This window comes from Pongo pygmaeus, chromosome 9 (genome assembly GCF_028885625.2).
Source record: "Pongo pygmaeus isolate AG05252 chromosome 9, NHGRI_mPonPyg2-v2.0_pri, whole genome shotgun sequence".
NCBI lineage: Eukaryota > Metazoa > Chordata > Mammalia > Primates > Hominidae > Pongo > Pongo pygmaeus.
In genome coordinates this window covers 59,611,893-59,637,621 of record NC_072382.2, presented here as the reverse complement: position 1 = coordinate 59,637,621, position 25,729 = coordinate 59,611,893, and the positions used below count along the sequence as shown (strand labels likewise).

The following is a 25,729-nucleotide window of genomic DNA, read 5'->3' as shown; positions in this document are numbered from 1 at the left end:
AACTGTATGGTTATACAGGATATCTCACTGTAAGAGATCTTTCTAAAAAATTTAAAATTCTCCTTTTAAGATCAAGATTATTTCTCTATCCTGTTCTTAGAGAGCAAATATTCAATAAGCCTTAAAATTTCACAAATCCTAATTCAAGTTTAGTAAACTGCTGGCCCAATAAAGACTATAATTTCTTTCTAATTATCCTATCTTCATCACCCCCAAAATAGTAAAACTAATTCCAACAGTTCCTTAGTTTCTTTGATTGCCCAAAGTGGACTAGAGTGCTTTTAGTTTATATAAGAAACCCAATCAGTACTCTTCAGTTCTTAATCAAAAAGGTGACACTGCATACAATTTAAGATACATGTCTTGGGTACTATCACACAACTCAGCACATAGCATACAGACTAATTAGAAAAAATCTCTTTCTAAATAAAAAAAAAGAAAGGAAGAACAGAAGGGAGGGGAGAAAGGAAAAGGAAGGAGAAAGAAGATTCATTACACTGTAAGTCACTTGTCAGAAAAATGATTCCAAAGAGTTTCCCAACCCCCAAAACTAAAAACATCATATACCACATTAGAAACCTAATTCACCTGATTATTTGATCTATCAGATATAAAGACTCTTCTTGGTCATAGTTACAATGAATGAGAACTTTCTAAAGTTCTCCAATATACAATATCAGAGTGTAATACATAGATGATTATTTTCATACACATCTATATTAATCTTTACCCAGAGAAAGTAAAATTGTTCTCATTGGTTTTTACCAAGTAGGCATACATTTCCTAAAATTCCTAAAGTTGTACTTAGAAGGCACTGAGTTGAAATAAATAAACTTTACATAAATTAGGGGGGAAAAACTGTAGAACTCCTTTTACATTGGTATTGCCTGATCCAAACAAGTATTTCCACATCTTAAAAAAAGTCCTCAAATCCATTTTGTGATTCTACAAAAATCTCTTATTTCAATCATTTACTGTTTAACTTATCTCTCTGCCTTTTTCTCCTCTTCTTAATTACTGCAATGAAGTAAGAGGAACAGGTATTTCCTCCATTTGTTCAACCATATTGTCTCAAAAAGCTCCAAGGCCCTCAAAGTTTTCTGACACTCAACTCTCTTGTTTATACCCACACTTTTCAGGTCTCACTTTCTCCGCCTTCTCCCAGATATTGCCATTTAGTTATCTGTCTTGTGACTACAATTCCAGGGAAAAACTCTCTCTAACTAGTCACAAAGTCAACATAATCAGCGGCTTCCACATACTGCCTCTGCCAGGACAAAGCTCAGAATGTTTTAATCCCTTAAAACTGCCAGCCATCCAATGAGCATACACTTACTACTACATCAGATATCAAAATACGTGAGATCAATCTCACCTTTAAAACAATCCATTCTGATGAATGATTCTACAATATATATAATAATGGAAAAAAATAATACATCTGGATTTCTTCATTTTGTTCAGTGAAACATCAGAATACTAGTGGTAGTAATTAAAACTAAGTGATAGGCTTGTCACCAGCCTGCCTTAGCTTTAAGGAAAGAAAGAATCTATATTCTGCCCAACATAGGCATTTATAGGAGTGGAGACTTGGGTTCCATTAATGCTGTTGCTTAATTATCTACGATGTCAGGATAAAAAAGGGAAAAATAATTAACTGTAAAACATACCTTTTGTTGTGCTCGTGTGCTCCAAAGGTATAAAATGGCCCAGAGGTGAAATAAAAATAGAAAATCTGCTTTTATTAATGAATTCATTCACTTAAGTTTATATCAAACTGTGTGAGCTGAAAAGAAAGAGAAAGAGCTAACTCCAGTACAGTTTGTATCCAAAGAAAACTCCACCCACATAAACTCTCTAGTAACATAACAAGTTTTAAATCCTTGGGGTAGAGACCATCTTTTCTTCTTTTGTAAGCACTGTGCCAAACCTATAGTGCTAAGCAAATAATAATAATAACAAGCATTACATCACATGAACAAACTTTTTTGAATAATTAAACATTAAGAATATTCTCTTTTGCCAGTTATCTATAAAAGGTGATGCTTTGGAAATTATTCTTTTTATACTGTCATTGCCTCATATCTTTGAATACCTCCAGCAATAAATATGTAAGTCACACTCAGAGAGAGAATACACAAAATGCGTTACCTTTATTGGCAATCTTTAACTCACATTTTTATGCTTTGGAGCTAGCAAAAATTTGGTGAAATTATAATAATTTCTACCAATATTCCAAAATAACATAAAATATGAACTTGAGATAAGACTATATGCTGAGAGTGACACATTTCACTTATTATTCAATCTTTATAAGCTGAATAGTTACTAAAATATTTCTATCTAAAAACCTGAGTAATCAACGACTTCACTTTTTCCTGAATTATAGACAGACTGTATTTCACATCTTATAGATCACTGTAATAAAATAAAAGCAAAAATTGACAAATGTGATCTAATTAAAGAGCTTCTGTGCAACAAAAGAAACTATCAACAGAGTAAACAGACAATCTACACAATGGGGGAAGATTTTTGAAAACTATACATCTGATAAAGGTTTAATATCCACCATCTATTAGGAACTTAAACAAAATTACAAGAAAAAAAAAACAACTCCATGAAAAAGTCGGCAAAGGACATGAACAGACACTTCTCAAAAGAAAACGTACATGTGGCCAACAATCATATGAAAATAAGTTCAACATCACTGATCATTAGAGAAATGCAAGTCAAAACCACAATGGGATACCATCTTACATCAGTAAGAATGGCTATTATTAAAAAGTCAAAAAATAACAGATGCTGGTAACTTTGTGGAGAAAAAGGAATGCTTATACACTGTTTGGGGAGTGTAAATTAGTTTAACCATTGTGGAAGACAGTGTGACGATTCCTCAAAGACCTGAAGACAGAAATACCATGCAACCCAGCAATCCCATTACTGGGTATGTACCCAAAGGCATATAAGTCGTTCTATTATAAAGACACATGCATGCACATGTTAATTGCAGCACTATTCACAATAGCAAGGACAAGAAATCAACCTAAATGACTATCAATGATAGACTGAATAAATAAAATGTGGTACATACATGCTATGGAATACTATGCAGCCATAAAAAGAATGAGATCATGTCCTTTGCAGGACATGGATGGAGCTGGAGGCCATTATTGTTGGCAAACTAATGCAGAAACAGAAAACCAAATACCGCATATTCTTACTTAAAAATGAGAGCTAAGTGATGAGAACACATGGACACATAGAGGGGAACAACACACACTGGGGCTTATCAGAGGGTGGAAGGTGGGAGAAGGAAGAGGATCAGAAAAACTAACTGATGGTACTTAGGTTAACACCTGGAGGATGAAATAATCTGTACAACAAACCCTCATGACACAAGTTTACCTATGTAACAAACCTGCACATGTACCCCCGAACTTAAAAAAAAACAAACAAACAAATAAAAAGATATGCTAAAGGTTAAATAACAACAAAAAAGCCAGCTATGCCCAATTAGTGTATTTATTGACACTTCTTCACTTCTTTATATGTCAGACCACCACTAAGCTTAAATAATGGCCTTATTTCCCCTTCTCTACATGCATTTAGTTCCTTTCAATATTAATGAAAGCTATGTAAGAATACTGGAAGATAATTAAGCTTATCTTCTTGGTTAGAAACAAGTTCAGAGAGCAGCTTTTTAGGGAAATATTCAAATTTATTAGCAGCTCTTAGAAAATTGCCCTCAACCACCATATTGTTTCCAATCTCAAGTTAAAAAGAAGTTTTCTCCATCGGGCACTGAATCACTTTAATGTTGACTCTTGTGCAACTCTACTCCACCTTCAAATGTATCCAGTAAATTCAACTTTACTACAGTACTATAAAAATGTGAAAGAACTATAACAGCATCTTAAAAAAAAAGAGCTGTTGGCACTATATTACTTTAGAGAAAACCCTAAACTGAATACTAATGCAAAAATTTAATGATAGTTTGCCTAGTTGCCAAAAGAGTTACAATAATTATTTTGCTATAATGTGTAAGTTGTTTTGCAAGCATCTGAAAATACTGGTGTGTAGCATTCAGAGTAAGTCCTCGAAGTGTCATTGTTCTTGTGGGTTTGTTTTTCAGTATCAATAAATCATCAATATACAATCTTCACTGTAACACTGTCCTCTGATTAGAGGATTGCCTTATGAGTTCTGCTTCTTTAATAAGTCAGCTTCCTTGATTGACACCCAACATGGATCCACCTCACACCAATTCCACTTTATGGTGAATACAGGATTATGAGGTCATGGTAAAACATTCAGACAGAATCAATACAGTTTTACTTCCATTTTCCTTTATAAACTATGACCAAATTTTTAGAGTTGAAAAGTAAACCAAGATCAAATTTAGACATGTTGTTTGAAATTAGCAAAGATGAAACACTTCAGTGCCAGACAAAAGCCCTGATTTTAAGAGTAGGTTTTTGCCTTCCTGAAATGCCTAGCTCAGGCTGTGTATTTTTATGCCTGCAGATATTGGCATGTTTCACATTTAAGATTATGACACACCAACTTATTTTGAAATTTTGAAAATGTTCCACCGCGCATGTTTCAAATGCTTCATGACTATCACTGATAATTGAGCAATTAACTTGAAATTACCAAATGTGCTGTGGTGGCACAATATGTAGTAAGCAACATGGAAGAATAAAGAACAGAGGAACTTGGTACAGTGAAAAAAAAAAGTAATAAAGTGTAAAATAGGCCATAATAATAATAATAGTAACTGAGTAAATTTTAATGGTCCCAGGTCTCAGTGGTTTAACAGTGCCAGTAAAATGGTTTAATGAAACAAGTCCAAGGTATTAACAAACTTTTTAGAGCAGTTTGTTCTGGTGCTGCAAAAATGAAGCCTCTTTCTAACTGGCCTTGTGTAATATTCAGGGACTGGTCCAAAAAGTAAGTGCAGGAGTTTCATTAGACAACAAGCACAAAACAATTAGGTTAAAAACTCTGACAGATTCTTAAGAAATACAAGCTTGCAAAAAATAGATGTAAGGTCTTACTTTAGATGTTAAGACAGACAAAGCAAAAATTCTAGGGTTAAAGATGACCTCAAAAAGTCATCAAGCTATTGTGAACCTATTTGCAAATCAAAAATTAAGACACATGGCTTGACATGAAGACTGAAAGATAAAACTCAGCTATACTGGAAAAACCAGAATTCCTCTTCACTGTTTATTCCATTAAGGTCTCCAACAATGGGCTTCTCTGACTAAAACCATAGTGTGACAATAAAGAGTAGCATTTTTGTCCCTAAATACAGTCAGTGAAGCAAATTTCATAAACCTAAATCCTACCTTATTTTGGTGGCAGGCCATTTTAAAGGTTTGCAAGAAAAAACAGTAATTCAGAAAGTCAGAAAGGGAAAAAAAGATTGAAAACTACAGCAAATAAAAAGCGCTATTAAAAATATTTTTTTCTCAAAATTCCATCAATACAGCTCCAAAACACCACTAAGAGATTAAAAATAGGCCAGGCTGTCCTTTCAGGTATAAATTAGAAACAGAAAGTAGAGAGGGCAAAAAGAACAAGTATCTAAGGGACCTAGTATATAAAATTTAAAAGCTTAAAATGTAATGGGTATACACATTCAGATTAGCAAACTCCTTTCAATTAAAGTAGATTTCTGGCCACAGTTCACAAATGTATAGTAGCTGTGTGTATTAATGTAGATACTTCAAATGTCAGTATATCTCTAATTAACATGAGCACACAACTGTAAAACTGAGAAGGCACAATTTTAAATTCCTTACATTCCCAGCATTAATGCTTTCATGGGGCAGCTCCCGTTGTCATGGAAAATGGCATTCAAGCCCTATTTGTGGATTTTCACAGCTCATCTTTTTTATTTACCTGCTCTATGTCAAGATTAGCCTGGAATAATATTTTTTAAAGATAACGCACTTAGACCTACTTGTCCTTAAAATCACAGATGTTCTCACTGAGGGATCTTTGGTCTGGGCTATGCTCGGTTTTAAACTGATTTCTTTGCATTTTAAAATGCCACAAAGGCATGATTTTGTGATTTTTGTTTGTTTGTTTCCTAAAAATCTATGTAATTCAAAAAATTTCAGCTGAAGCATGACATGTGGCAGTTTTGGAATAGAGAAGTAGGAAAATATCAGGGAGGACCAAATGGTCCAGGAACCTGAGGAAATGAAGTAAGTGGTAGAAGCGTCTCTACAATCTCCTCCCTGACTTAGTCTATTTCAAAATTTCAAAAATATTTATACAGCAACCAAGTGAAGACTGAGATAGTGATCAAAAACAAGAGAGCTGAAATTCTCTCTGAAAGAGGACAGCACGGTGTTGTGAAAGGAGCACTAAATTTATACCATGAATTCAAGGTTTGAATCCTGCTACTCTGCAAAAATAAAGATAATTCCTACTCATTCCACAGAGTTTTTGTGAAATTCAGCCAATTAAATGTCTGCAGAATCAAGTGTTATACTATCTTAATATTCTGTTGGTATTATTATTGCCTCAAGCCTAGAGTTAGGCAATAATCACTTTTTGTACCACACAATAAAATCCTTGTCAGAAACCTCAGGAGAAAGATTGCTATTAGAGACCATGAGCCAAGATAGAATTTTTTTAAAGGAATTCATTATCAAATTACTAAAAAGACTTGGGTAACCCGAAAAAGCAGGGTAGCTAATAAACTATGTCTGGTTTTTTTTGGGTTTTTTTTAACCAATCATTTACTGCTCTGGTAAAATTAAATGGTCAGAATTACATAATTATTTCTCATTAGAGATAAAAAAAATCAAATGTGAGATAAGAACATGCAAAATAAGGCAAACTTCCACAATGCTTACTTTAGGAAAAGAAAAAAAGGAAGTTTTACTTTTTTAAGAGAAAAAAAACACTAGAATAAGATGCAGCTTCTGAAAAGACAGCCATTTTCCTTCACAGTGTTTTCCTCTTCCGGCCTAGGTAGTTGATTTGAGTAGGTAAGATTCCAGTCGGTTCTCACACACTTTTGGTGTGGCCCATTCATTATGGATGTGCAAAACAATATCCCACCTTCCTTATCTCACAGGCTTGTACACCTTACTAAGAAACCTTCCCATGGCCATGAGGTATAACTTTCTGCCTTAGATCATGTAGCAAATAAGCAGTTCTAGGACATGGAAATTAAGGTTCAAAAAAGAAGTAATTGTCGCTGAACCCATTTGCCTGTTCTTAGGCCTCACTAGACAAATATTTCTATCGTTTTAGAAGCCTCATCTTTCAGTCTAAGTGGTTGGACAGTTTCCACAACAAATGACAGAACTAGAAACTCAGGAATTTCGGATGCCATGTTAATTTCATCTGACTTTTCTTAGTCATAGTATCCGGCTATATTTCTTTAACCAAAAGGTTCTGCAGTCAGGAGACAGCCCTAGCAAAACCTGAGATCACTGACCAAAGGAACACCAAAGCCCATGCCCTAAACAAGCATATGTAAATTCTCAAGACCAGAAAATAATTGCTTTAAGCCTGTATGACTAGCATGACATGTGCCTAAGTGGCCAGACAAAATCTGACTAAAAGTTTTTTGGTTTTTTGTTTGTTTGTTTGAAGTGGAACTCCAGAAATAACCATACAGAAACGACATCAACAGTGCCCCTTCTAATTTTAGCCTTTCTCTTTGTTAAGTCAAAAGAAAATGCTCAGCTACTTGGATCACCACCATTCAAAGTTACTCTAAATGTGTCTTGATGGAGGGAATAAAGTGAAGAATTCAGGAAACAGATCCTTTGGGTGATAAGAAACGTAAACTATATTTTAATGAAGGCCATCTTGGTTTGAAATGCTGGTAATTATATTTGTCACTTTAAAAACTTTACTCATCCTGAAAACTTACTAAAGGGAATGACTAAATAATATGAAAGAAGAGAGAAAGGAGGTAAAAAAGAGACAAAGCAACTAAGATAATATTTGGACAGCTCAAAATTATTTCCCTTCCCTCAGATTTCCAATAGAATAAGTTCAGTTCCTTAGAATCCTCTGTTTTCACAAAGAGCCCTTCAAAGATACTTTATATTTCTTTCTCCATCTTCTTTGCCTCCTAATCCTCACCACAATACCTTGCATAAATTAAAAGCTTATGTTTAATCCAAATGACCCCACAGTTTATATAATTTTGTGCTTTACATAAGACTTACATCTAAAAATAATAAAATGTAAATTGATAGAGTTTCATAAAATAACAATTTATTATTAAAGCATTAAAACTACATAAAATGTATTAAACTATATTAAACATGAACATCTATTTTTTTAAGCTGGTTCAAAATGCCTGTCCTAATCAATACTAGTATTAAAAGAAAGGTAAAGCTGGTATTAAATAAATTTTCAATAGCTCTGCTTAAATAGAGAATCACTTAAACTCTAATTTATAACATTACTTATTTCAAATAATTTCCTAGAAGTATATTCTTTAAAATTCCTTTACAGCAGTACACTAACAAAGAAAAAGTTTCCTGTGTCTTTGCTGTTATCAAATGTAAAAAAGCCCCTTAAATATCAACAGTTTACAACAATGTATACATACACATATATTTTAAATGCAAGTTTAAATGTAGGTTTACATACACAGAGACATTTTTAATACCTGCCACATACTCTATAGCACTTCTATATAATATATATTGATTAATTTCAAGTACTTTAATAGGTCTTTAAAGTTCATTCAATTTTTTTCTTGAAATTTGCCTTCTTTATTTATAAAAAGTACCTTTGTTCTCCAAAATATTATTTAAAATATAATGGTGTTTTGTGAATGGGGAAGAGTACAGTATGCCTTAGTATAGGCGTGCCTTGAAGATATTGCAGGTTTGGTCCAGACCACTGCAATAAAGCAAATGTTGCGATAAAGCAAATCACGCAAACGTTTTGGTTTCCCAGTACATATAAGTTATGTTGACACTATATTGTACTCTGGTAAGTGTACAATGGCACGAAGTCTAAGAAACAATGTATATACCTTAATTAAAAATACTTTATTGCTAAAAAATCATAATGATCATTTGAGCCTTCAGTGAGATAATCTTTTTGATGGGTGGAGGCTCTTGTTTTGATGTTGATGGCTGCTGACTGGTCAGGGTGGTAGTTGCTGAAGGTTGGAGTGGCTGTGACAATTTCTTTTGTTTTTTTTTTTTTTTGAGATGGAATCTTGCTCTGTTGCCCAGGTTGGAGTGCAGTGGCATGATCTTGGCTCACTACAACCTCCGCCTCCTGGGTTCAAGCAATTCTTCTGCCTCAGCCTCCCGAGTAGCTGGGACTACAGGCATGCACCACCACGCCTGGCTATTTTTTGTATTTTTAGTAGAGATGAAGTTTCACCATGTTGGCCAGGCTGGCCTCGAACTCCTGACCTTGTGATCCGACTGTGGCAATTTCTTAAAATAAGACAATGACGTTTGCCTCATTGATTGACTCTTTCTTTACAAAATATTTTTCTGTTACATACAATGCTGTTTGATAGCATTTTACCCACAGCAGAACATCATTCAAAGTTGAGTCAATCCTCTCAAACTCTGCTGCTGCTTTATCAACTACATTTATGTAATATTCTAAATCCTTTGTTGTCATTTAAACAATGTTTACAGCATCTTTCACCAGGGTAGATTCCATCTCAAGAAAGTACTTTCTTTGTTCATTTTGAAGAAGCAACTCCTCATCTTTTCAAGTTGTATCATGAGACTGCAGCAATTCAGTCACATCTTTAGGCTCCACTTCTACTTCTAATTCCACTTCTCTTGCTATTTCTACCACATCTGCAGTTACCTCCTCCAATGAAGTCTTGATCCCTTCAAAGTCATCCATGAGGGTTGAAACAAATTTCTTTCAAATTCCTCTTAATATTGCTATTTTTACTTACCCCCATGAATCATAAACATTCTTAATGGTATCTAGAATGGTGACTCCTTCCTAGAAAGTTTTCAATTTACGTTGCCCAGATCCATTAGCAGAATTACTATGTATGGCAACTACAGCCTTACAAAATGTACTTCTGAAATAATAAGACTTGAAAGTTGAAATTACTCCTTGATCCATGGCCTACAGAATGGATGCTCTGTTAGCAAGCATGAAGACAACAATAATCTCCATGTATATCTCCATCTGAGCTCTTGATGGCTAGGTGCATTATCAATGAGTAATAACATCTCTAAGGGAATCTTTTTTTCTGAGTAGTAGGTCTCAACAGTGGGCTTAAAATACTCAGTAAACCATGCTATAAACAAGTGTGCTGTCACTCAGGCTTCCTTATTCCATTTGTAGAGCACGGGCAGAGTTAATTCCTAAAGGCCCTAAGATTTTCAGAATAGTAAATAAGCATTGGCTTCAACTTCAATTCACCAGCAGCATTAACCTCTAACAAAAGACTCCACTTGTCCTTTGAAGCCAGGCGCTGACTTTTCCTCTCTGGCTATCAAAGTCCTAGATAGCATCTTCTTCCCGTATAAGGCTGTTTCATCTACATTGAAAGTCTGTTGTTTGATGTAGTCACCTTCATCAATGGTCTTACCTAGATCTTCTGGATAACTTGCTGCAGCTTCTCCATCAGCACTGGCTGTGTCACCTTCACTTTTATGTTATGGAGACTGCTATTTTCCTTAAACCTTGTGAACCAATCTCTGCTAGCTTCAAACTTTCTTCTGCAGCTTCCTCCCTTCTCTCAGCCTTCACAAAAATTGAAGACAGTTAGGGCCTTGCTCTGGATTATGCTTTGGCTTACGGGAATGTTGTGGCCCATTTGGTCTTCTATCCAGACTGCTCAAACTTTCTCCATATCAGCAATAAGGCTATTTTGCTTTCTTATCATTCATAATTAACGGGAGTAGCACTTTGCATTTCCCTCAAGAACTTTCCCTTTGCATTCACAACTTGGCTAACTGGTACAAGAGGCCTAGCTTTTGACCTGTCTCAGCTTTCAACATGCCTTTCTCACAAAGTTGTCATTCGTAGCTGTTGATTTAATGTGAGAATTTTATGTGCTGCTCTTCCTTTCATTTGAATACTTAGAAGTCATTGTAGGGTTATTAATTGGCCCAATTTCAATATTGTTGTGCCTCAGAGAATAGGGTGGCTCAAGGAGAGGGACAGGGATGGAAGAACAGCCAGTTGGTGGAACAATCAGAATACACACAATACACACAAGTTTGCCACCTTATTTGGGCTTGTTTGGTGCAGCACCATAATAATTACAATAGTAACATCAAGATCACTAATTATAGATCATCATAACAGACATAATAATAATGAGACAGTTTGAAATATTGTGAGAATTATGAAAATGTAACAGAGAGACATGAAGTGAGCACATGCTGTTGGAAAAATTGTGCCAATAGACTTGCCCAATGCAGGGTTGCCATAAATCTCTAATTTCCTTAAAAAAAAATCTGCAAAGCACAATAAAACAAAGTGCAATAAAACGAGGTATGCCTGTACATTATCTCCTCATGTGCTGACAGCTCTTTGAATTCTACATTGTCTCACATCTTTTCTATGGGCATAGGCACATAGCACTTTTCAAGTACAGACAACCAGAAGACTATCAGAAGTTATCAGTGTAAATTATTCATGTGTATATAGACTAGACTCTTTAAGATAACTCATTCCTACAATTGAGCCCTATTCTCAAAGAGTAAGATGGTTATTCTTTAAACTTATTATAATGGGCCTGCATTGTGTTATTTCACTGGAAATTACAACAAATTGAGGCTTCTTTACCAGCTGGTACTTTTTTCTATGCTCCTCCCAAGAAAACACTTATCAAAAAACAATAATTACAAAACAATTGCAGAAAAACTAATAAAAATTCACACGCACTAGGAGTTAAGAACTTGTTTACAAACTGTAACTGTTTCATTACACAATGAGAAAAGTAAAGATAAACCAATACTTACAAATATGCACAAAAAAATCAGCCCCAGCACCCAGAAATCACTGGTAAATTGCCTTTGAATTCATGAAAGTGACCTGAAAATTTAATAGAAAATGAAATAAAAAAGGATAAGTAAATTGCATTTATATGCTTTATTAAAGAAGTATACTTTCTGGCTACAAATCATACAATTTTTAATCATGCAGTTGTCCCCATCTACTCTAACAACTTTTTCCAAAATGATAATGCCAAAAGAAACAATTATTTCATTGTTCTACATCTAAGAATGCCACATTTCCATCCAATATTGGTCTTTTAAAAAAAATCGGTAATAAAGTAGGTGTTAAAAGTACAAATAAGTAAGAGCAAAAGGGAAAAAAGTTTTAAGAGAAAAAAAGAAAGAAACAGGCTTATAATTTATATTTGAAAAACATTTAATTTATGTCTGCAAGTTGAAATGAATTAGCTTCACAGAGAATATCTTAAATGTGTCTAACAGTACTATCTTGTAGGTAGAATTAATAAGAAAGAATGCAGTGTTTGTTCTACCAAAGGTGTGGAACCAATAAGATGCTTAGGCTATATACAATGCATTCTGTATAAGCCATAATTCAATCCAAAATTGTTTTGCTCACATATACTTTAGTTCTGGCTGAAGAGGTAACAGATGCAACTCAAACACACAGAGCTAGCCTTATACAAATTTTTAACATACAAAGAGTCATTTTATGCCTCTAAATGCCTATGATTTCCTCTATCCAGGACCCCCATGCATTAAGGTGGTTTGGTAGTTTATTTTTATTGTTTGGTCTAAATACAGCATATTTTTAGTTCCATTAAAACAAAGAAACTTTGTTACAGAGGCTGTATTCTTTCAAAAATTTGAGCATGGCTGTGAGTAGTAGTCAACTAAAAATAATAATAGAGCTTGGGTTCCTAAATTAGGTCAGAAACTTTCCTAGGCTCTGGGGACTGGCTTGATTCAATCTGCAGTTTTTAAATATAGCTAGCAAATATCTAGGTTAGTTACAGCTAACTAGATTTAAATAAAATCCTTCTGAAAAACAATGGATCTTGATCAACATCATTTGTAGGAACCACTGCACCCAACTTGCAATTATAGCACAAATGACCTTAATAGATTAGGTATAGGCATCTGAAATTAAGATGAATATGAAATAAATATCTAACTCAGCCCTCTCCAACCCCTAAAATATGCTTTTACCTAAATGATCCAGGTAATTTATTCTATTTTCTAGTCAAGATTGATAGATAACAGAGCCAGGTGCAATGGCTCACGTCTGTAATCCCAACACTTTGGGAGGCTGAGGCAAGTGGATTGCTTGAGTCCAGGAGTTCAAGACCAGCCTAGGCAACATCTCTAAAAAATCTCTAAAAAAAGTTTTTTTTTAATTTTTTTAAAGATTGATAGATGACAAAGGTGTGGGCATTTGGACAGCTTTAAGCTTCAACAGCTAACATACCCATTAGACTTCTTCACTAGACCTTCTTGTCCTTGTAGGAAATGGTGCCTCAGGGATTCTCTAGTTTCACCAGTTTCCAGCAACTCTAACGCCTGCTTCCACAGTGCAAGAAGTACAGGACAGTCTGGCTAGCTCTGTCATTAACTGTTGGTATTATACGCTTTTCTTCCTCACTGCTTCAGCTGTTTAGGGATCTGGGAGAGTAATTTTATCTGGGACACCAGACAAGCCTACCTGGACACACTATGTGTATTATCCAAAACCATCAAAGAGTACTGGTTCTGATTCAAATCATCCTCACATGCTAACCCCCGCTGAGTTATAAAGTATAATTTTCTTATAAAGAAGTTACCCACAAAATAAATTTTATAGCAAAATGCTGTATATCCAAAAGTCTAAATTCTAGGAGAATCCAAAAGAGTTTTTAGTACTTATACATTTTAAAATACCACACCTTGTTTTTCTGGCAACTACTTTTTTAAAAGCATTAATTGGAATTATGCAAGATACATGAGACATCCTATTCCTTCACTTCCACATAAAGAATGGGGAACTAAAAGAAAATGCGACCAGAAAATATTGTGGTTAGCATAGATTTAATTTTTTAATCAATGAACTATCTTGAATTAAGATCTCTAACTCTAGAAATATTTTTAATTTTGGAACAAGTCAGATTCTAGACATTTAGAACTAATAATATTTTCACATACACCAATACAAAGTCAATAAATCTTATTCATCATATCAGTGCAGTCCTGCTACATATGTTAAAAGCAACTGTGAATCTCATTATCAACGGATTTTCACTATTGGTGAAATTTACAGCAAAGAATTAAAAAATAATAAGTTCCTATGGTCAAAGAGTTCATCATTATATAGTTTTAAAAATGACTTTAATGCATAGTTCTGCATGCAGTTAACTGAAGGCTAAACAAGCAACATTTTATGAGGGGCAAAGAGTTAAGAATTAATATATACACAACTTGAAATAGGTACCTTTTTAAGAACTAGAAAAGTTTAGTCTTAAAAAGACATTTCCAAAAACAAAAGCAGTCACTATGGTCCTGAGGGCAGCACAAATGTGAAAAGATAGAGAAGGAAATGCCAGAGCAAATCATTACGTGTTCTGGAAAATCTCAATCTGTTTGGTAAAATGAATCCTCAGAACACCTAATCACCCATGGATTGTTCCAGCTCTCTATTTGCTCATTTATACATTCAGCAAAGAGTGACCATGGGTTAAAGATCACACTGGACAGTAAGAACACAAAAATTTAAATTAAAAAAATAATGGCCTTTCCCATCAAGGATTTCAAACAATCAATAATCCAACCTGGGTCACAGTCTATTACACATCTGACCATGGTGGTAATTTGTTCCATAATATTTAGTCATCAATTCTTTGATATATTCTTAATGTACTAAATAAAACATGCATTGCTACAAATACTTCAATATAATAATGCACAAGGGGCCAAGCGCAGTGGCTCATGCCTGTAATCCCAACACTTTGGGAGGCCGAGGCAGGCGGATCACTTGAGGCCAGGAGTTTGATACCAGCCTGGCCAACATGGCGAAACCCTATTTCTACCAAGAATACAAAAATCAGCTGGGTGTGGTGGTGCACACCTGTAATCCCAGCTACTCAGAAGGCTGAGACATGAGAATCACTTGAACCTGGGAGGCGGAGGTTGCAGTGAGCCGAGATTGCGTTACTGCACTCCAACCTGGGCGACAGAGCGAGACTCTGTCTAAAAAAAAAAAAAAGAACAAGGGATACAAAGAAGAAATGTACAAATGAAGAAATGCAAATGTCCAATAATATAAAAATGTATACATTAAAAATTAGGAAGCTCCCAAATAGCCAAAGAAATGTAAATAAAATATTTTCACTCATAATATTGGCAAAACATTTTATAAACTGGACAAAAACTGGTATTGGTGAGAGTGTGGAAAAATAAGCACTTTCATATACTATTGATGGGATTATAAATGTATGACTTTTCTGAATGGCACTTTTACAATAAGTTTTAAAACTTTTACTGTCCATATCCTTTGAGATTTCAACGCTACTTTCAAAAATTTCAAAAATTTTCAACGCTAATTTCAAAAATTATCTTAAAGAGCTCATTATAAATATGATAAAAGATACATTTAATATGTATGTTCACTAGTTTTTTATAATAGCCAAAATTAGGAATAATCTATTGATTGAATAAGTAAATTGTGCTACATACATATAACACTACTCTGTAATTATTAAAAATAATTATATAAATCTATATTTATTGACAAAAAAGATGGCCACAATATATTGTTGAATAAAAAAAAGTGTATAATAAAAGCCCATCAATTTATAGAATATCAAATATTTATGTGAATATCAAATATATATGCATGTGTAAGTTTCACAAAATATAATTTAACAAAAATGTTAACATTGGGCAGGGTGCTATAGGTTATTTTTACTTTATTACCCTTATGGTTTGATATTATTTAGATTTTTTTATACTTAGCATGTCTAATGTATGCCAAAATGAGGAAGCTATTTCTAAAATTCAGTATATCACTTAGACATTCAAAAGAAATGACCCACATCTAGGATAACTTGCTATTAGTCTGGGAGCAAAAGCCAAATATTAATATTAGTTTTAAAAACCCTCAAAATTACAGGGCAACTTCAAATGAGTATCTTAACATCAAATGAAGAAACCATAAACATTTTCACAAAAGCATGTCCCACTCTATCAAAAATAGGTAATAGATCAAAGGTAAATAGCAAATAAAAACATTGCCACCTCCCTGTATAATTAGACTTTAAAAGCTTTCAAGCTACATTTTTAAATCCTGCTTAAAAGTCTGTCTTTAAGCCACACCCATTTCTGTTTTTAGTAATCCCCCCACACCTTCTTTTTATTATTTGAGTTAGCAAGAAAGTTCAAGTATCAAATGGGTGGTTGGATTAAATGACCTTACAGCCCTGAGATTCAATGATTCTAAGGTATTATTTAAAGAACTAAAGTGCTTCCAAAACACCTGTAACAAATTTTGTCCACTTTTACATTAAATCATAGCATTGCATGATTAAAACTAAAGTCAAGAATTAAATAACTTTTTAAAATTTATTGATGCATTGATTTTACTAATATTATACATAGTGAGCCACTGAATTAAAACAACTGTCTTCAACGCATTTATTTTCTCAACTAACTTTTAGGAAAATATCGATGCCTGGTCTTTCATATATCAAAATAAAAATTACACATCAAAAATATCCTGTATGCAAATTCAAGTGGGTTTTGCAGGAGATGTGATTGTTGCATTAAAACTATTGCTATTTCCTCCAAAGCTCCATCAATTTAAAAATTTCAATTCTTCACTGTTATTATCACTTTTTTTGCTTGCAGCTTTACTAGATTAAACCCATGTTTATTGAACTCCATAATGCTTAGTTTTCTTTTTCTTTAATAATCATATTAAATTATGCAGAATTTGAATTAACTATAAATAATAAAATGTGAAATTTGACTTTCAGTAGGACTGACATTAAGCTAATGTCCAGTATTTTTTTATTGCAGTTGTTAATAATTTAAAACATCACAGTATTGAATAGAAAATTATGTCTTCTAATGCAAAAGGTTAGAGTATTTGTGAGGTATCAAGGAAGACAACTTAAGATGCTACATAGTCCACCACTCTGCTGTTCTGGAAGAACTTGCTTCCTCAAAGAAATAGGAATTTCTCCTGTTCTTAAAGATCTCCAAAGGTAGTTATTATTGAAGCCACCTCATAATAGCCTATTCATGTATTCTATGCTGCTCAACCTATAACTCTTCAGTATTATTTTGGTATTGAGGGTCACCACTTAGAAGGGACATTGACAAAGCATTCAGAGGAGAATGGCTAGGAAACTTTATGGAAACCATGTTACAATAGAATGGTTGCATGTTCAATGACGGTGGTTGGAATGAACTTGGAGATCATCGAGTCCAGTGGTGCTCAAACTCTTTGTTCTCAGGACTCCCTTACAGTTCTAAAAATTATTGAGGGTCCCAAAGAGCTATTGTTACGTTTATCAATACTTACTATATTAGAAACTAAAACTTTAAAATTTTTAAAGTTATTTTAAATAACAATAATAAACCTATTACATAGTATTATAAAGTATTTTGTGAAATATAAGCATATTTTCCAAAATAAAAAAAAGAGAGAGAAAACTAACATTGCTTTACATCTTTGCAAATCTCTCAAATGTCTGGTTTAGAAAAAGACAGCTAGATTATCATAGGTGCTACTGCATTCAATCTGTTGTGATATGTTGGTTTGGTGGAAGTATGTGAAAAGTATCCATTTTCATACAGATAGGTAGTTAGAAAGAGGCAGAATGTTTTAATAGCCTTTTCAAATAATTGTGGCTATTCTTTTATATTATATCAAAATTTGACAAGTAATCATTTCTCAAAAGTTAAGTGCAATATGGAATCTAAAACTTGAATATCAATAAACTTTTTGTATTCCATTACTCTAAAATCAAATCGTCTTTAAATGGATCTTTTAGCCATGCATGGCTTTGTAACATCATACATTAGTTCATTTAAGAAACATTAGCTCACTAAGTTTAAAACATTGACATATTTTATTATGCAATATTGTTAAAACCATGTTTCTTAATATCCACCACCCTATCTTATCAGAAACATTTTTAAGTACTGGGAAGCGATCATGATTTTGGTGGTGGGTAAAAGCTTTCCAAACTACTAATTTGCTCTTGGAAGCTCAAATTTTATTGACAAAAAATTGTCACTTGTTTTCTACAAAATAGGCAGGCTCACTTTGTTCATTTTTGAGAATATGTCTGCCAAGTTTTTAAGTCTAAATAACGATTGTGTGTTTGTTAGTTGTTCTTTCAAGTAAAAAATGGTGTTCTTTGAAAAAAGTAGTTAGTTCAACTCAATTATAAGTGATTTTCCTCAAGATAACCATCATACTTGAGTATGTAGTGTAAGTGCCTTATATATACTTCACATTTCAGCACACAGAGTATTAAAGAAGGGTCAAGAGTTAATAAAATTAATAATTTTACTGTTTCATCTAAAATGCTTTTAAGTGAAACTACCTTTTTGTTTGTTTGTTTGTTTCGTGAGTGGTAATAATAAAGAATTCAATGACTACTAATATAATTTGGTGCCACTGTCTTAATGTGTGCTAAGGCACCAGCAGTTTTAACCCAAAATTGCTATGCATCCTCAGTGCAAATGTCAATACAGTGAAAAAGGCAACTAGCAATTTCCCATTATAATGAAAATAGTTTTGACAACACACCCTGTGAAAGAGTCTCAGGAATCTCCAGTGTCCACAGACCACATTTTGATAACCACTGATCTATTCTGATACTCCATTTTGCAGCCAAGGAAATTACCTTAGTTTTTTCAAGCATACAAATAAGAGGCAATGATACCTAGCACAGCAAGTGTAATATAGTAAATGCTGATCAAAATTAGTTTCTCTTTCCTCCTTCCCAAAGAAAGAACAATACTTGTGGGTGGAAATTACAAAGTGGTAGGTTTTAGTTCAGTCCAAGATAAATCTTTTTTTTTTTTCAAGTTCACAAAAGCACTTGTTATTTGAGGCAAGGAGAAGTCTTGCTAAAAGGATTACAGTTCCAAGCAGTTAAAACTCAACTGTTAGTGGCACTACTTTGACCTGGTAGATTTTGCTTCCCTTTGGTCAGAAAAGGGTATTCAGGTTGTACTTTCCCCAGCAGGGCAAAAAGAAGGGCAAAGCAAACTGGAAGAGACCTCTACTCTACTGACAGGGCTCCTCAGATCCAGCATCAAGCTGGACACACCCTCACTGGCCACTCTACAGTTTGCTGTTCCACTGCTGAGTGACACAGGCCATACTACACTTGCAATGAAAAAAATGAGGCAGGAAACACAGGTATAGGTCACTTAGGGACAAGTAGGCAACCACAGCTTCAAAACTCTTCATGGAAGGGGTAATCCTTGTGAGAGGCACAGCTCACCAAGGCACAGACCCTCCAGTTCCTGTTGTAGCTGAGTGAGGTGGTCATATCCTTGCTGCTCAGTTCAAAGTTAAAGACCTTAACGTTCTCAGCAAATGCATTCTGGTGTCACAGACTTGGGGATCACCACCAAGTTCCTCTGCGTGGGGAGCCAGATCAGGACCTGGGCTGTAGTTTTATTGTGCTTGGCTGTGATCACCTTGATCCTGGGATCCTCCAGGAGGGAAGGGTCCTCGGGCTTGGCCCAGGGCCTGTCGGGAGAGCCGAGGGGGCTGTAGGCAGTCACCACAATGCCTTTGGACTTAACTTCTCCTGAATGAGGTACAGGTGACACTCAATCTGGTTAACCGCAGGCTTATCTTTTAAGCCAGGTTTGTTTAAGATTCTCTCCACCTGGAAATGGTTGAAGTTGGAGATGCCAATAGCTTTCACCAGCCCTTCATCCACCAGCTCTTCCATGGCCGCCCATGTGTCCAGAATGTTGGTGTCCCTGGGAACCACATTGCCCAACTCATCCAATGGGGAAAATTCCTTCCCAGGCTTAAAGCCAGTTGGCCAGTGAATAAGGTAAAGGTCCAGGTAGTCCAACTTCATCTCACTAAGCGTCTTCTGGCAGGCTCCTTTAACCAGGCCCTTCTCATGGTACATGCACCACAGCTTACTGACAATGAAGAGTTCCTCGCACTTCACCACCTGCTCCCTGAGCTTCTCCTGAATGGCCACGTCCACCTCATTCTCATTCTGGTACACATGGGCACAGTCGAGATGGCAGTACCTGACATCAATGGCCACCTTCACAGCCTCAGTCACCTGGCCTGGAGGGGGCTTCCAGGTGCCCAGCCCCAGGATGGACATCCTCGCACCGTTGCTGAGCACGAGGTGGCTGGCTATGGCTGCTGCACTCCCCAGACTCCCACCCAGAACCATGCCTAGTTCAGTCCAAGATAAATCTTTTAAAGCAATGAAATAAGTTGCCTCATCAAATAGAAGTTGTCAAAGTTGAGACTGCATGACTCTTTACCAAGAATGTTGTAGAAAGAATTCTTATAGAGTTGAAAGTTGTACCAAAACTTAGCTGATTATACAATCACCTAAAAAACTTTTATAAAGTTCAAATTTCTGGGCCCCACTCCAGACATCCTAAACGAAAATCTCCTTGAGTGGACCAGGAGTTTACATTTTTAAAAAATGTATACTATTCACACCCACTAGGAAGAATACCTTTACACTTTCATGTAACACACCCTAAGCCTACTTTAATAAATTATATGGTCAGGATCAAGACATTTCTGGGTCAAGAGAGGAGGAATTATTGTGGCATTTCCTTAGGCCCACCAGTTCACCTCTGCCAACATGTGTAACTGAATTGTAAACCAGAGATAGGATTGCATAAATTTGACACATTTTTACAACTGCCAACACTTTACTGCTCTCCTGAAAGAATAATTCAATAAGAGCTATCTATGAACAAAGGTGGTCAGTATAAAAATACTGTCTACACAAAACAAAACAAAAAAAATGAGGGCCAGGTGCAGTGATTCACACCAGTCATCCCACCACTTTGGGAGGCCAAAGTGGGAGGGTCGTTTAAGGTGAGGAGTTCAAAACGGGCCTGGACAACAAAGTGAGACCCCCGTCTCTACAAAAGAAATTTAAAAATTAGCCAGGCGGCCAGGTGCAGTGGCTCACACCTGTAATCCCAGCACTTTGGGAGGCCAGGGTGGGCAAGTCATGAGGTCAGGAGTTTGAGACCAGCCTGGCCAACATGGTGAAACTCTGTCTCTACTAAAGATACAAAAAATAAGCTGGGCATGGTGGCGCGTGGCTATAATCCCAGCTACTCAGGAGGCTGAGGCAGAAGAATCGCTTGAACCCTGGAGGCAGAGGTTGCAGTGAGCCGAGATCTTGCCACTGCGCTCCAGCCTGGGTGACAGGGCAAGGCTCCATCTCAAAAAAAAAAAAAAAAAAAAAAATTAGCCAGGCATGGTGACACAAACCTGTAGTCCCAGCTACCCAGGAGGCTGAGGCAGGAAGACCACTTGAGCACAGGAGGTTGGGGCTGCAGTGAATTATGATCACGCCACTGCATTCTATCCTGGGCAACAGAGTGAGATACTGTCTCAGAAAAGGGAAGAGAAGGAAAGGGAAGGGGAGGGGAGGGGAGGGGAGGAGAGGGGAAGGAAGGGAATATTTAGAAGACTGCATGTCATTACTTTATGAAGGTATTTTACAAAGGCAGCTTATCATTATGAACCAAGATCAAAATATAGACCACAAACTTCCAAAAACTATTTACAGAATTACCATGTGACTTAATCCCCAAAATTTGTATTTTGACATCTTCACTGTAGAAAAATTCCACATACTTCATAAAGAGAAGGCAGCACGCCAACCTGACCAAAATCAAATAAAAATTTGGCAGTGGGTAAAAAAGAATATGTTTTGTAACTTTTCACTTAATAAACTTGTTCTCCTTTATTCCTTCTTGCCCCTTGCTTTTCTTATCAAAATACACTTCTTTGAAATAACACCTATTATTGTCTTTTTTAAGATCTTTTTTTCTTATGGCCTGTCTGGTTTCAGAGATAACGACTTAATAATACTAGTTTTTAAAAAGGCAAACAGGGTCCTGTATGAGTAGGACTGGAGAAAAAAAGTCATTATCAAAACATAATCCACAGACTACCTATATCAGAACTGCCTAGAGTGCTTATTAAAATAAAAAAATTGTGGCTGGGTGTGGTGGCTCACCCCTGTAATCCCAACACCTTGGGAGGCCAAGGTGGGCGAATCACTTGAGGTCAGAAGTTTGAGACCAGCCTGGCCAACATGGTGAAACCCCCGTCTCTACTAAAAATACAAAGATCGGCCGAGCATGATAGTCCCGGCTACTCAGGAGGCTGAGGCAGAAGAATCACTTGAACCCAGGAGGCAGAGGCAGCAGTGAACCAAGATTGCGCCACTGCACTCTGGCCTGGGCAACAGAGCGAGACTCCATCTCAAAAATAAAATAAAAGAAAATAATTTTAAAGATTATTAGAGCTCCACCCAAACCAATCAATTCTGTGATTCTGAGAGCTGGCCCATGAATCTAATTTTACGCATTGTCCTCAGGTAATTCCTAGCACACTAAAATTCAAAAACTCCCGGGCTAAAGAGCAACTGTGCTAAATGTGGGTATGCTCACAAAAACTTGTATGGAAAAATGAAAATTTTGTAACTCTGTAAAATGTCTTATTTTACAGAAAAGATTCTCAATGATTTTGGAGTTTCTGTTTTTTAAAAATAAAATAAGGATTTTTTTTAAATATAAGGAGGTATTAGAAACTAGACATGGAATTTAGCTAAAAAATTAAGTCTTAGTTATTGCAGGGTGCTTTTTTAAAAAATCTGAGATAAAGATACAAGCAAGTCTTCAGCAATTCAATTAATATTTCTGAGAGCCCACAGAATGAATGGCATGAATAGGAATTTCTAGGGATATAGGACAATAAAGCATAATCCCAGACCTCCAGGAATGACCATTTGGATTCATTGTAAGATAGATGACATAGTTAGAATAGTCTTGCATTTGCAGTGCACTATCATATCCAGAAAGAGAAGAGGATTCCTATCCTTGCTGAGTTTTCTCTCCCTGAGTTCTGCTCACAAAATGGAGTAACAGTAGAGTGGCAGAGATTTAAAAAGCAATCATTTAACAAAATCTTGCAAATAAATTCTAATTTTTAAGTCTTTTTAATCAGCACATTTTGTATAGAGTAGACGTATAGAAAAAACTAAGGCAGGGCCATTCTTTGTACTTGTTCTAGATAATTAAATCAAGATAAATTTAAAGGCAGCTAAAGATGGTCCATTTTAATCCTCATTTTTTGAAAGTCTTCTTGTTACCACTCTCAGTACCACTCCCTCTTAAGCACAAATAATGACTTCAGTAATGGAGCTCTGTAATTTAAAAGTATCAGGCAAATAACAGCAAGTAACTTACATGAGTTGACACCGCCTATTGGGCAAATATGTACTTAGACTACTATAAAAATAGCAACTGCATTATCAACTGGATACAGACCAGAACAACTTATGGGAATACAGAGAGTCAACACAGTCTCAACTGGCATGTATGTGGCACTTTACATTTTTCAAGCATTTCTAAATTCATGGTAGAAATTAAAACGAAGAGAGATGCTGAAACAAAAGAAAAATAAACATTTTATAACTATGGGCTAATTATCTAAGAGTCCTAATTCCTAGAGTAAATCATCCTTACTCATCATTTACTGGATGTTTACTCTGTGCCGGGCAATGTGTTAAGCCCTGAGAAAACAAAAATGAATGCAGTAGAGTTGGTGACTTCAAGGAGTTCACAGCCTAGGAAAGAAGACAAATAATTACAGCTTTGTATGAAATGTGTAAAGAGAAGAAAGCAGATTATAAAACTATATAATCTCACTTTCTAAAATAAAAAAAAAACTTTTAAAGATGAGGATGTTAACATTTACCTCCCAAAATTTTTGTGGGGATTTGATATATGAAAATGCTTCCTAGATGGGGTATGCCTTCCATAAATGTATTTCCCTTTTTGCTTTTTCCCTAAGACTCAAATGAAATGAGCTCAAGTCACATCTTAGGTGATGTGGTGGCTAGTAAAGTCATCCACTTTTTAAAGAGGAATTCCTTAAGGGTAAAAGACCCTACAGTTGTGTCCTTGGCAATGCTACCACATTATCACACCTAACAAATAAACACTGTAGACCCACTAGGAGCTTAGTTGCACACTACAGGTTAGTCCTTCTCAACCTTACCTTAGGTCTTTTGCTCACTCTCAAAAACAAAGAAACAAAGAGGATCATGTGGAGAGATCCTGCTTATCATTTTACTGTATCTTCTTCATAACAATTTGAAGATTTCACTTTAAAGTCCAGACAAGATCTGGCCTAGCCTCAGACGTTGCCTCACATTCTGAGTAAAAATATCAGGGATAGCAGAATGAAATGTGCCCAAGTTTACAGGCAAGGAAACAGACATACAACTCACTTAGGACCACATGACAAGTTGCTGACAGAGCTTTCATTTTAAGTCAGAGTTTCCCATGACTAGGTACACGACATAAAGCCAAAAAGGGGGGATAAAAATTATATTCACACACTTTTTAAAAAATAATAAAAGACTATGTTCTTAGGAAAAGGACTGAGAGGAATAAGCTGTTAACAAAGGCTGCCATTGGGCATGGGACAACAGGTAAACACTTTCTTTCCATTTTTCACATTTTTCTAAATTTCCTTAATGCTGAACATTTTAAATTGGAAAAAATAAATTAAGCAAAAAAAAGTATGCAGTTCTACTATTTTATACAGCGTTCACACTTGCGAAGGTCACAATCTTGAGCAACATTCAGAGTATTTTCTAAATTGTCATTAACATGCAAGTAAATCTTCTAATTAATAATGTGAGTTCTATATCCTACATCCAAAAATAAGGGAAAGTTTAAAATACAGCCCACTCACTAGGCATAATATTATGTCATTATGTGGTTATTAAAACTTTTATTTGGAATCCTAGACAACAGCATGAGGAAACATTTGTGGTGTGTATCCACTGTATTATATAATAGACATAGTCAATAGAGTTATCTATCTTTAAATCAGCAATATCCCTCTGAAAGTATGGTCTGAGATAGATTAACTACTTTTTCCTTGATAAATAACTTCAATTTCCTTATCTATAAAATGCAACACAGATTCATTGCTAAAACTGAATGAGATAACATGTAAAGCAATTAGTACAGTACCCTGGCACTTAACAGGTATACTTAACATAGCTAACCTCTTTGAGTAAAAATGGCAAAGTATGAGTTTTTTAACCTTCTTAACTTTTTGTTCCATTACTTCACACTCTACCAAAACAACAGGAACCAGAAGGCAGTCTAGTATACTAAGCAAGTGAAGGCTAGGAGGCAGATCTAGCTTCAAACCCTGGTTCTGACATTTACTAGATATGTAACCATGGGCAATTATTTAATTTCTCTGCATCTTAGTTTCCTCATTTGTAAAATAAACACAATCTCATCTCACCTACCTTAAAAGATTTTTAGGATAATAAAATGAGATTATCTACATAAAATATCTAGCAACATATTGAGCCCACAAAGTAATAAGTGTTCAACAATTTTTGGCAATTATTAGCAGGAAAATAATTGCCAAATTTTCTGTAAAAGGCCAGATAGTAAACAATTTAAGCTTTGATAGCCATATGGTCTCTCTACTCAACTCTGCCATCATAGAGCAAAAGCAATTA

At 35.3% G+C, this 25,729-nt stretch overlaps 1 protein-coding gene and 1 pseudogene across 5 annotated transcripts in view; both read right to left on the bottom strand.

Annotated features, from left to right (window-relative positions):
- The window catches only part of SOX6 (SRY-box transcription factor 6), a 664,535-nt gene that overhangs the window by 512,153 nt on the left and 126,653 nt on the right, over positions 1–25,729 (bottom strand). For 3 of the 5 annotated variants that reach the window (XM_054438792.2, XM_063671129.1, XM_063671128.1), the window contains exon 2: positions 11,952–12,024. The exons of 1 other annotated variant lie outside the window; for it this stretch is intronic. The gene's annotated coding sequence lies outside the window, so the exon portion shown is untranslated. Of the gene's footprint in view, positions 1–1,670; positions 1,773–11,951; positions 12,025–25,729 lie in introns of those variants that run through there. One more of the 5 variants, XM_054438793.2, reaches the window with a different exon arrangement.
- On the bottom strand, positions 19,391–20,365 carry LOC129007567 (aldo-keto reductase family 1 member B1-like; annotated as a pseudogene).